Source organism: Monodelphis domestica, chromosome 7 (genome assembly GCF_027887165.1).
Source record: "Monodelphis domestica isolate mMonDom1 chromosome 7, mMonDom1.pri, whole genome shotgun sequence".
Taxonomy (NCBI): domain Eukaryota; kingdom Metazoa; phylum Chordata; class Mammalia; order Didelphimorphia; family Didelphidae; genus Monodelphis; species Monodelphis domestica.
This window is the reverse complement of record NC_077233.1, coordinates 258,458,037-258,470,293: the sequence shown is the minus strand read 5'-3', so window position 1 is coordinate 258,470,293 and position 12,257 is coordinate 258,458,037. Positions and strand designations below refer to the sequence as shown.

At 38.3% G+C, this 12,257-nt stretch overlaps 1 protein-coding gene across 3 annotated transcripts in view; it reads right to left on the bottom strand.

Moving 5' to 3' along the window:
• Positions 1 to 12,257, bottom strand: part of PTPN3 (protein tyrosine phosphatase non-receptor type 3) — a 300,638-nt gene that overhangs the window by 78,946 nt on the left and 209,435 nt on the right. The gene's annotated exons all lie outside the window — the stretch shown is intronic.

Sequence of the window (12,257 nt, the reverse complement as noted above, 5' to 3'; positions counted from 1 at the left end):
AGTCCAGTCTTAAGACTGCCTGATCTAGACACATCATCAGCCTAGGGTTACTGCTGGATATTTCCCTAAATCCTTTTGGAAAAAAAAAATGACATATCAGTATCTTTTGTCTTTATTATGTCAAATTCAAATGAAAACAAGAACCACCAAACTATACATAAAGATTCCAGGCTTTTGACTTATTTAAAACTTAAGAGGAAAATAAGTATCCAATAGTCTTTTCATGAATTCCTTGTTTTTATTTGCCTTTTATGAAGATCCTGAAAAAATTATAGTTCTCTATATTAGCGAAGTCTGAGTTTACTCTTTATCCTCAGGCCAAGTTGCTACTGTTAATTCAAGTTATTGGGAAGGAAAAAAAAAAGGTTCCTTTTCTGTAAAACTCTTATCTTGTTGGAGTTTTGGAGTCTACTGTTCTCCATTCCTCCCCTTACCCCCCCCCAATTCTCCATCTAGCCACTTTCCTCAACAACCAGCCTCAATTCCAATAGGTTCTGACCTAAAAAACCATATACTCTTTCCAGTCCTTGCTCTTGGGCCCTGCTCAAGAGTTTGTTCAGATTGTTCAATTAATTCCTTGTACTCTATATTAGCATTTCCTAAGTTTCCCCTCTATTGGTCTCCGTGGCTACCATTAGCAATTCTAAGAGGCCGATTAGTTTCAAGCTCTACCATTTTGAACCATGTCTAAAAGAGATTTCTAAATGCGCTCTGTCCTTTCTTGACTTTCCCATGTGGTCTCATTAGTCCATTTTATACTATTTCTCCCTCCCCAATGAGCTCAGTGCCTGGTCTCATCTTGGGTTCAAGTGACGAGAATGACCAGAAAATAGGATTTTCTAAAAGAGTCGTCCACTCTGAGGTGAAGATATGTACATAAGTGTGAAATTGAACATATGTACATAAATGTGAAATGAATGTAAGCAGAAATAGCTAACACATTGCGGCAAGAACCAGATTAAAACGGAATTGGGAAATATTTAACAAAATTTAAGAAATATTGAAAACCATTTAGAATATAAATATAGGTAACATCTAAAACTAAGTCAACAGGTAGCCTGCAGGGATCTTTAAGTGTGGTTTGGTGGTTCTTATTTTTATTTGAGTTTAACACAATAAAGACAAAATATATTGATATATCATGTTGTTTTCTTTTCAAAAACAGTGCCATGTAAAGGGGATGGGGCAGCAATCAATTGAGGGGCAGATATGTGTATATTAAAGGACCAAAATGTAAATACAAAAGATATAAAAAAAATTTTAATAAGGCACTTAATTTTTTTAGAGGTGACTTGAATTGGGATAATCTGTTCACCAGGATGCTAGGGTGCCAGAAACAGTTTTGAAGTTAAAACTAGGTGAAAACAAGGATCAATGGACAACTAGAGAGAGGCAAGAGGCAGCTAGAGCTGAGTTCAAATCCAACCTTGGACTGAATTTCTTTAGCTGTGTGACCCTGAGCAAGCTGCTTAACCTCTATGTGTCTTAATCCATGAGACAAAGAAATAGTAAATCACTCCATTCTTTTTTGCCAAGAAAACCCCACGGACAGTATGGTTCACTGAGTTGTGAAGAGTCAGACTGACTGAATAACAACAAAGAGAGTCAAGGTCTGGGGTTGGCTTCAGGAGATCAGCGTCTAATTAAGTAATCTTGACAAAGCACTCTCTCAGGATGTTGCCTTTGGTTGTTTTGTGAGTGCAGGCACGTATATCTTTGTTTGGCAGCGCATTGCTGGCTCCATGTTCCACTCTTCCATCTGCTACTTTTCTTGGTTTCAGCTCCCTGGAATGAGGTGCCTCTCTCAGGTTGAGCTCATCACCTCTAATCTTGTTGTTTATTGTTCAGTCCTGACCCTATTGGGGATTTTCTTGGTAGAGATACCACAATGGTTTGCCATTTCCTTCTCTAGTTTGTTTTACAGAAGAGAAAACTGAGGCAGAGTTAAATGCCTTGCCCAGGATCAAAAGACTAAATGTCTGAAACTAGATTTGAACTTAGAAAAAGGAGTCTTCCTCACTCTAGGTCTGGAACTTTATCAATTTTGCCACCAAGGTGCCTCTTGTTTTAAGCTCAAATATGGCCCCAGAAACTCACCAGCTTCTCTACCATGGGATCTTCCCTCCCTCTAGGAATATGAGTACTTTTTTTATCCATTCTCCCTCACCTGCCTTTCCTTTTCGGCTTCCTTTTATGTAAGGTTTTCTCCCATTAGAATGCAACTTCTTTGAGGGCAGGGGCTACTTATACTTGGTGCTTAGCACAATTCATGGCACATAGAAAGTATTTAATAAATGTTTATGGATTGATTTTACTACTGCAAAAAATAGCGTAGAAAAAACACCAGCCTTCTGACAGATCTCAAGCAATGAGAACAATGCAAGACAACAAAGACGAAAGCAGTCCATTTTTTATAATTGTCAAACCCCTTCCCTAGCAGACAAAGGTGAATCCATCATCCTGTGTTTAAATATTGGGAAGAAATAAGTACATAGAGATTTCAGTCAAAGCTTCCCCATTTGCCAGCCATATGGTCTAGCTCAAACAATCAGTCACTAAATATTTGTCAATCATTTACCATATGTCAGGATCTGTACTAGGGGCTCAAGTTACTGAAACAGTCTGAGCCTCAGTTTCTTCATGTAAGATGAGATTAATAATAAACCATCTACCTCAGCCACTTCCTAGCTGTGTGACCCTGGGCAAGTCACTTGACCCCCATTGCCTAGCCCTTACCACTCTTCTGCCTTGGAGCCAATACACAGTATTGATTCCAAGATGGAAGGTGAGGGTTTTAAAAAAAATAATAATAATAAACCATCTAGTTAATGAAGTGTAAAAAATGCTTTGTAAATGATAAAATATCGATAGCTAGTGATTATATGGAGCCTTTCGGTTTGCAAAGCATTTTTACAACTATTCCCTCGTTTTATTTGTCCTGCCACTAGACCTTAATGGCTCTGGAAGAGAGGATGAGGCTGACAATTTTGTGCAACTTTGCCCCACTTAAATCCAGTTCACACACAAGGGAAGACATTAAGACATCATGCTATGATGTCTTTGAAATTTTGAAAATGTCTTTTATTTTCTCTTTGAAAATGAAGGATGAACAAGCACCTCATTTTGATCCTCACAACAACCATGGGAGGTAGGTATTGTTTTTATTATTCCCACTTTCTAGATGAGAAAATTAAAGCAGAGGATAAGTGATTTGTTCAGCATTACTAAACTGATATCTAAGGCCACATTTGAACTCAGAACTTTTTTTCCCTCTTCTTTAAACCCTTCCCTTCTGTCATATCATCAATTCTGAGACAGAAGAGTGGCAAGCGTAGGCAAAGGGGGTAAGTGACTTGCCTAGAGTCACAGAGCTAATAAGTGTCTGGGGCCAGAATTGAACCCAGGACTTTTCATCTCCAGGCCTGGCTCTCTAGCCACTGAGCTACCCAGCTATCTCAGACTCAGGACTTCTTGACTCCACGTTCAGCACTCTTTTCACAGCATCACCTAGTTATCTCTAAATAAATGGCATTTAATCGTACCTTATGGTCTGCAAAATGGTGTGCATGTTATCTCACTTGATTGTTACCACTTTCCTAGGAAGTAGGTGCTTTTATAAATGTGAGCTGCTATGAACAAAGAGAACAAAAACAGACGACTCGTTCCCACATATTGCTAATGCTAGCACTTCCATGAAAGAAAACCTTCAGTGATTAGACAATTTCATCATCTTGGTCATTTTCAATTTGCGCTCATTTCCCCATAACCGATAGATTACAAGTAAAAGGACAGACAAAGACATCTCTGGTTCTTTCATCAATTTTTACTTCCCATTAAGGAGTATTTCAAAATGAGAGGTGAACCTCAGGATAGAAAAGTGAGTATATTACTAGGACATGGTGGCGTTCTCTCTGGGGAAGGGAAGTTAGCATCTGCTGATATTTAGTACCATCTCCAAGAGCGCCTGCTTGCCCCTCTACCGGGGTACCTCACTGACTTCACTGACCACCGGGGTGTTTTATTCAGAATATGAAATGCTATTCTAAAAGAAATAGAATTAGACAAGTGATTATCTACACAGGCACCATATAGAAATTTTAATCTCATGATAGCTTTAAAGATCTGCTTTTTAATATTCTTTGGTCATGGAATTTTGTTAAGAAAAGTTGAAGAAAATTAGGATCTGATGTCATGTCTGCAGAAGGGTCTTCCCTAAAGTTTACATAAGAAGCTTCCCCACCATAGCTCTGTGAGGTATAATCATGCAGATGGTAATCCTGATAAGGTTTTCCTGATAAGGAAACAGGCTTGAAGAGGTTAAATAATATGCTTATGATCACCAACTGTTGGCATTAAGGTGAGGCCCTCCCTAAATATCCTAACATAAATTTTTGGATGGTACAGATTACTCCATGCCTTTACAATTTTAGTAAAAAATTTACTAAAGCTGATGCAAAAGGCGGCTGGACAGTCAGGTGGTCTGTTCTTTCTGCCACTGAATGATTGAATTAGGTGACCTTGCACAAATCAATCACATCACCCTCGGGCACTTTTTAAAAAACATTTGCAAAAAGAGGTCATTGGGGCATCATAGTTCCTAAGGATGCTTAGCTGAAAATGTTCTACAATGAAAGAGGTTCATATGAAACATTAAGTCAGTGTTACAGAAATAATGCTGAGAACTCAAAGGACAGAAAATAAATACAAGCAAGATTTTCTGGAGGAAAAGGAAATCACTCAAGGAAAGGATATGTTGGCCCTTTAATTCAATAAGCCATTTCAGAGGGACAGGCATTGTACCTGGGTCTAAAGATCACTCAGCTACCTATCCTTCCTTTTGCTTTTTGTCAAAACATGCCATCAGGAATTTCCCTTGCCTCATCTCTTATTCCTTCCAAAAAAAAAACCCTGAAAAAACAAAAAACAATTTCCAGATTATCTCCTAGGGTTTAGCATCCACTTACCCAGTGTCCTAGAGTATTTACCACTTGCAACTATGGTTACAGACACAGCACTATATCTGATGCCTGCAAAGACCACTGCCAATCACTTCGAGAGAACAGGGAACTTGGGAGTCAAAGGGGAAGCAATTGAAGCCATAAGTTATTCGGCAAAAGCTATGCCCATCATGCAATCAGAGGCAACAAAGTCAATGTAGAAACAGAAATTACAAGTAGGAGCAAGGACACAGCAGTAAACACTCAGACAATACTGCTCAGGCCATTCTTCTACCATTAGAGCTATCTAAAACAATTGAGTCAGAAAAGATTTGCTTAACTATGTGCTTCTTGTGTTCTGGACTGAAGGCTAGTTTCTAGAGTGTGACAGCTGGTCATTGATGCTGAGAAATTGCATCCTTCTTCGTGGCCTCAAAGGGAGAGAGAGAGGGAGAGAAGGGGAAGAGGAGAGATGGAGAAAGAGAGAGAAGGAGGGAGGGAGGAGAAAAGAGAGGGAGAGAGAGAGAGAGGGACAGAGGTACAGAAGGTCAGAGGGAGAGAGAGACAGAGAGAGAGAGATAGAGAGAGAGAGAGAGAGAGAGAGAGAGAGAGAGAGAGAGAGAGAGAGAGAGAGAGAGAGAGAGAGAGAGAGAGAGAGAGAGAAAGATAGCACAAGCCTCTGTTTCTCCCAGGCATTATATTCTACAAGATTTAGCTCAGGGAGACTTGACCCAACTTGTATATTCCTGGGAGAGTAGTGATTGCTTGTAGAGGAGACTGTGTTCAGTCTGTGATTTGTAAAAACGAAAGGTAATTTGGTCTGCTGATGAAACCTGGACATATGTCAGCTGCCCAAGTCATTATTCCGGCCCTATTTGAGGTCTATTTCTAAACTGACAACTCTCCAAATTGCCTGAGACTGAATGGCAGAGTTTATCTTGGCCAAGTACAAGTGAGCCCAGTCTGTCTGAACTTGAGCTGGTCCTTGTGAATTACCAAATATTTATGAACGCAGAATTGAGGAGCAGAAACAACAGTTCACACTGAGTTAGGAAATCTAGGTTCCTATCTCATTTCTGACATTTGTTTAACTGTGTGTGATCACAAGCAAAGTCTTTAACTTCTTTAAACCTAAGTTTCTTTACTGAAAAAATAGGGATGGCACCTGCACTAGGCTACCTCACCGAGCTGTGTTGGGGAGGGTATTTTGCCAACTTTAAGGCACCATGAAATGGGGAGTTATTAGTTTTAATGAATCTCTGAGGGACCATCAGAAATAGAAAATAAAAGGAACAGAAAGCCTAAAGCTCTTTTTTTAAATTTAATTTTATTTTTTTGGTTACAATAATCACTTTATTTCCCTCCCACACCTCCACCCACCCTTCCCGCAGTCAATGTGCAATTTCATTGGATCTTACATGTGTCCTTGATCAGAACCTATTTCAATGTTGTTGTTTGCACTAGGAAGTTCATTCAGAGTCTACATCCCCAACCATATCCCTTCGATGCACGTATTCAAGCAGTTGTTTTTCTTCAGTGTTTTTACTCCCACTGTGTTTCCTCTGAATGTGGATAGTGGTTTTTCTCATAGGTTCCTCCAAGTTGTTCAGATCACTGCATTGACACTAATGGAGAAGTTCATTATGTTCAATTGTACCACAATGTATCAGTCTCTGTGTACAATGTTCTCCTGGTTTTACTCCTCTCACTCTGCATCACTTCCTGAAGATTGTTCCAGTCTCCATGGAACTCCTCCACTTTATTATTCCTTTTAGCACAATAGTATTCCATAACATCAGTATTCCATCATCCAGTACATTCCAACATGTACTACAATTTGTTCAGCCATTCCCCAATTGAAGGGCAGCCCCTCATTTTCCAATTTTTGGCCACCACAAAGAGCGCAGCTATGAATATTCTTGTACAAGTCTTTTTCCTTATTATCTCTTTGGGGTACAAACCCAGCAGTGCTATGGCTGGATCAAAGGGCAGACAGTCTTTTATTGCCCTTTGGGCATAGTTCCAAATTGCCTTCCAGAATGGTTGGATCAATTCACAACTCCACCAGCAATGCATTAATGTCCCCACTTTGCCACATCCCCTCCAGCATTCACTACTTTCCTTTGCTGTCATGTTAACCAATCGGCTAGGTATGAAGAGATACCTCAGTTGTTTTGACTAACATTTCTCTGATTATAAGAGATTTAGAAGACTTTTTCATGAGCTTCTTAATACTTTTGAGTTCTTTGACTGAAAATTGTCTATTCATGTCCCTTGCCCATTTATCAATTGGAGAACAGCTTGATTTTTTTGTACAATTGGTTTAGCTCTTTATGAATTTGAATAATTAGACCTTTGTCAGAGGGTTTGTCATGAAGATTGTTTCCCAATTGGTTACTTCCCTTCTAATTTTGAATGCATTAGTTTTGTGTGTAGAAAACCTTTTCAATTTGATATGATCAAAATTATTGATTTTACATTTTGTGATTTTTTTCCTAGCTATTGCTTGGTTTTAAAGTATTTCCTTTCCCAAAGATCTGAAAAGTATACTATTCTGTGTTCGCCTAATTTGCTTAGTTTCCTTCTTTATATTCAGGTCATTCACCCTTTCTGAGTTGATCTTGGTGTAGGGTGTGAGGAGTTGCTCCAAACCTAATCTCTCCCATAATGTCTTCCAATTTTCCCAGCAGTTTTTATCAAATAGTGGGTATTGGTCCCCAAAACTGGGATCTTTGAACTTATCATAGACTGTCTTGCTGAGGTCATTTACCCCTAGTCTATTTCACTGATCCTCCTTTCTGACTCATAGCCAGTAATAAATTGTTTTGATAACCACTGCTTTATAGTATAGTTTAAGATCTGGTACTGTTAGGCCACCTTCCTTCACCACTGCTTTATAGTATAGTTTAAGATCTGGTACTGCTAGGCCACCTTCCTTCACATTCTTTTTTCATTATTTCCTTGGATATCCTTGATCTTTTGTTCTTCCAAATGAACTTTGTTATAGTTTTTTCTAATTCAATAAAAAAGGTTTTGGTAGTTCAAGGGGTATGGCACTAAATAAGTAATTTGGACAGGACTGTTATTTTTATTACGTTAGTTGTCCCACCCATGAGCAATCAATGTTTTTCCAATTGTTTAGATCTATTGTTTTCAATAGGAATGCGTGTTATATTTTGTCAAAGGCTTTTTCTGCATCTATTGAGATAATCATGTGATTTTTGCCAGTTTGCTTGTTAATATGGTCAATTATGTGTATGGTTTTCCTAATATGGAACCATCATTGCATTCCTGGTATAAATCCTACCTGGTCATAGTGAATAACCCTGTGATTACTTGCTATAGTTTTTTTGCTATTATCCTATTTAAGATTTTTGCATCTATATTCATTAGGGAGATTGGTCTGTAGTTTTCTTTCTCTGTTTTTGACCTGCCTGGTTTTGGGATCAGTACCATGTTTGTGTCATAGAATGAATTTGGTAGAACTCCTTCTTTGTTTACTCTGTCAAATAATTTGTATAATATTGGAATTAGTTGTTCCTTGAATGTTTAATACAATTCATTTGTAAATCCATCTGGACCTGGGGATTTTTTTTAGGGAGTTCTTTGATGGTTGCAATTTCTTTTTCAGATACAGGGTTGTTTGGGGAATCTATTTCTTCCTCTGTTAGTCTAGGCAATTCATATTTTTGTAAGTATTTATCCATATCATCTAGATTGCCACATTTGTTGCCATATAACTAGGCATACTAGTTTTTAATGATTGCCTTTATTTCCTCTTCATTAGAGGTGAGGTCTCCCTTTTCATCTTGGATACTGTCAATTTGGTTTATTTCTTTCCTTTTTTTAATTAGACTGACTAGTACTTTGTCTATTTTATTTGTTTGTTCAAAGTACCAGCTTCTAGTCTTATTTATTAAATCAATAGTTCTTTTGACTTTCAATTTTATTAATTTCTCCTTTGATTTTTAGGGTCTATAATTTGGTCTTCATCTGAGGATTTTTAATTTGTTCACTTTCTAGTTTTTTAATTTGCATGCCCAATTCATTGAACTCTGCCCTCCCTAATTTGTTAATATATGAACTCAAGAATATAAATTTTCCCGAGTACTGCTTTGACTACATCCCATAGGTTTAGAAAGGATGTCTCATCATTGCCATTTTCTTCAATGAAATTATTGTTACTATGATTTGTTTTTTGACTAACTGGTTTGGGAGAATCATATTGTTTAATTTCCAATTAATTTTTGATTTACCTCTCCATGTACCCTTACTAATTATTATTTTCATAGCATTGTGATCTGAGAAGGTTGCATTTATTATTTCTGCTCTTTTGCACTTGTTTGCAATGTTTTTATGACCTAGTACATGGTCAATCTTTGTGAATGTACCATGTGCTACTGAAAAGGTGTATTCGTTTTTGTCCCTTTTTCTGCACATATCTATTAACTCTATTTTTTCTAAGATTTCATTCACTTTTCTTACCTCTATCTTATTTATTTTTTGGTTTGATTTATCTAGTTCTGATAGAGGAAGGTTCCGGTCTCCCACTAGTATAGTTTTTCTATATATTTCATCCTTGAGCTCCACTAGTTTCTCCTTTAGAAATTTGGATGCTATGCCATTTGGTGCATACATGGTGAGTACTGATATTTCCTCATTGTCTGACTTTTATCAGGATATAATTACCTTCCCTATCTCTTTTAACTAGATTTATTTTTACTTTAGCTTTGTCAGATATCATGATTGAGACTCCTGTCTTCTTTTTATCAATTGATGCCCAATAGATTTGGCTCCATCCTCTTACTTTCACCCTAAGTGTCTCTACCTTCCTCATATGTGTTTCTTATAGACAGCATATGGTAGGGTTTTGGATTCTAATCCACTCTGCCATTCGCTTGCGTTTTATGGATGAGTTCATTCCATTCACATTCAGAGTTATGATTAACAGCTGTATATTTCCCAGCATTTTGATTTCTACTCCTGGTCCTGCCTTTTCTTCTTTAACTATTTCCTTCTACACCTATGTTTGTTTTTAATCAGTCCCCCTAGTTCCCACCCTTATTTTACTTTCCTTTCTACCCCCCTCCCTTTTTATTCCCCCCCTTATTTTCCCTGCAGTCTTTCTAAAAGTACCCCCCACCCTCTCCCTCCCTTATACTGCTTCCCTCCCCAACAGTCCTTTTGTTAACCTTCTACTCCCCTATAGGGCACAAATCTATTATCTGCCCCAATGGATTGGATTATTCTTCCCTCTTTGGGTCAATTTCAATGCACATAAGAGTTCCTATCTCCAACCTCTTTACCCTTCCAGTGTATTGATGTTCTCCCCCCTCTCACCATGAGCTTCTTTGTGACATATAAATTTACCACCATTTGTTTCTTTTCCCATTTCTTTTAGTATTAACTTCTTTTTTAGCTCTATTTGTGTGTGTGTGTGTGTGTGTGTGTGTATATATATATACACACATGTATATGCACTTATGCATACATATCTATAAACCTATTTATGTCTTGTTATTTTATCCTATACAGTTTGTCACTGTTCCCTCTAAGTGTAATTCTTCTAGTTGCCCAGGTGATGACAACAGTTTTTAAGAGTTACCAATGACCTCTTTTCTTATAGGGATACATATCATTTTAACTTACTGAGTCTCATAAATAAAAAGGGTTTTTGTTGTTGTTGTTGTTTTATTTACCTTTTTTCCCTCTTTTTAAATTACCTATTGATGATTTTCTTGAGTTCTGTGCTTGAACATCAAATTGTCTGTTGAGGTCTGGTCTTTTCTTTATAAATTCTTGGAATTCTTCTATTTTGTTGAATGACCATACTTTCCCCTGTAAGAATATAGTAAGTTTTGCTGGTTAGTTGATTCTTGGTTGTAGACCTAGTTCCCCTGCTTTCTGGAATATCATGTTCCATGGCTTTCAGTCCTTCAGTGTAGATGCAGGCAGATTCTGTGTTATCCTCACTGTGGTTCCATGGTATCTGAATGACTTCTTCTAGGCAGCTTGTAATATCTTTTCTTTGGTCTGATATTTCTTGAGTTTGGCTATAACATTCCTGCATGTTGTCAGTTGGGGATTAAGTACAGGAGGTGATTTGTGGATTCTTTCAATCTCCACTTTTCCTTCTTGTTCTAGAATGTCAGGGCAGTTTTCTTGAATAATTTCCTGTAGTATTATTTCTAGGCTTTTTCTTTTGTCATGGTCTTCTGGTAGACCAATGATTCTTAAATTGTCTCTCCTCAAATGATTTTCTAGATCTTCTGTTTTGTGAATGAGATGCTTCATATTTTCCTCAATTTTTTCATTCTTTTCATTTTGTTTTATAGTGTCCTGCTGCCTTGTGAGGTCACTTAATTCTAGTTGTTGTATTCTGGTTCTTAAAGACTGGATTTCATCCCTGGCTTTTTGGTCATCCTTTTCCTTCTGGTCTGATTTTCTTTGGAGGTCATCTTTCATCCCCTTTGCCTCATTTTCAGGCTGGTGGATTTTGGCTTTCAAGACACTATTTTCTGTTTCCAGATGACTTACCTTAGTTTTTAAGATCTTTTCCCAATTGTCTTCAGCCTCTCTTAATTGTGTTTTGAATTGCATTTTGAGTTCTTCCAAAGCCTGCATCCAATTCACTGGGATTTCTGATTTATCGTTTGATGATCCCTCTTCCGTTGTTCCATTTGCTCTTTGTTTGTTGCCTGTATAGAAGCTATCTATTATAATTTCTTTCTTCTTTTTCTGTTGTTTGCTCCTATTTACCCCTTCTTTACTCCCTGTATTTGTCTGTGCTCTTTCTCCTCTCATTTTTTTGGTTTTGGGGTTTTCTGTCAGTCTTCCCTCTTGCAGCTTAGACAGAAGATCTCTCCCTGCAGTCTGTGGGGGAGGGATGTTGGAGTTTGAGCTTCCCTGTCCTCTGGAGGCTTTTGATTGGATTAAAGTCCAGTAGTCTGTGGGGAAGGGGTGTTAGAGCTTGGTCTTCCCTGACCTCTTAAGACTTTTGATGGGATTATATTCAGCTGGGTTGGTCTGGATGTGCTCTGAGGCCAAAACCTCCTGGAAGGCTGGAGCAATATGGAGGGTCTCCTCCTCTGTGGCCAGGCTGCCCACTCTGCACTCTCTTTCCAGCTCCTTCCCTACCACCTGTGTTCGATGCTCTAAGCCTGGCAAAGCCCTGCCGGCAAGGTACACCCTCCATACAAGCACCTTTGCCTGCCCATAGGTTCCCGCTGCCGCTGGAGGTTTAGAGCTCTAGGTGGGGGGTGGGGGTAGGGGTGGGGAGGGGGTCCTGGGACCTTCCTTCTGCCTTCCCCTTAAACCCAA